The following is a 1248-nucleotide window of genomic DNA, read 5'->3' as shown; positions in this document are numbered from 1 at the left end:
TTGTTGTTGTTGTTGTTATTTTTGGTACACCCAGGGGTGTAACCACTGTGCTACATCTCCAGACCTTTTTATTTTTTATTTTGAGACAGCATTGCAATAAGTTGCATAGAACCTCGCTACATTGCTAAGGCTGGCCTTGAACTTGCAATCCTCCTGTCTTAGCCTCCCAAGCCTCTGGGATTACAGGTGCACCACTATATCTAGCAATTGTGTGTCATTCTTGATTTTAAGTCAAGTAAAATAATAGCAAATTTTTCACTGTCTTTTTCAATGAGGGTTTCTTTACACTTATCCCATGTTTATTTTCTTGATTGCTATTGCTTCTTTTATTCCTTTCCTCTTTCAATTTCCAATTGAAGTTTATCCTTTGGTAGTTTTTTCAACAAAGGTCCTGTAGATAATAAACATTCTTAACATTTACCTGACGTTGTCTTTATATTGTAATTAATCCGAAATGGTAATCTACCTTGACATTGAATTCTAGATAAAGAAATTTATTTTTCTATCTCGTAGCTTTAAAATTATTTTATTATTATTATTACAAAATTATCCACTTTTTCATTTCAGTTGCTTTTCATTTTTTTTCTCTTTTCCTTTGGTGTTCTGCATTTTCTAACTGTGAATTTATACTGGCCGTGACCTGTTTTACTTCTCAACTGAGAAGTCATATTTGTCACTAGTCCTATAACAACCTGTCAGCTATCAGCTCTTCAGACAGTATCCCTATTCTTTTTACTACAACATTTATTTGATATATCTTGTATCTTCTGATTGTTTCTATATTCCCTGTCTCTTTACTCGTCTTGTTCAATTTCCAGAAGTTCTACACGTATTTTAAAAACCTGTCTATTTTATAATGTTTGTTCATGTGCTTATGTTTTTGTACCTTATATATCTTCAATTATTTTAAATTTTTAAAAATCTTTCAGACAGTTTTTTTATGTTCTGAAATTATTGTACTCTGGTCCTCCTGTTGCATCTCCCGTCTCCAGCTTATAGTGGATTGTTGCCTTATTTATTTTTGTGGTTTTTCTAAAACTAATTTTTGGTAGAACTTACTTCTAAAGGATTTATGTGGGACTTTAGGTTTGGAGAACATCACTTTGAAATGATTTCCGATAACGTTTCCCTTGGGCTTATGCCATATATTCAGAATCCCGATTTGCACAATCCCAAAGTATACTTAGTCAAAATTCACCTGTCTTGTGGTCTTCCTATGCTAGCAGGTGGATTTACATAAACATTTTT

The sequence above is a fragment of the Marmota marmota genome, unplaced genomic scaffold, assembly GCF_001458135.2.
Source record: "Marmota marmota marmota unplaced genomic scaffold, marMar, whole genome shotgun sequence".
NCBI classification, from domain to species: Eukaryota; Metazoa; Chordata; class Mammalia; order Rodentia; family Sciuridae; genus Marmota; species Marmota marmota.
This window is presented reverse-complemented; position numbering follows the sequence as displayed.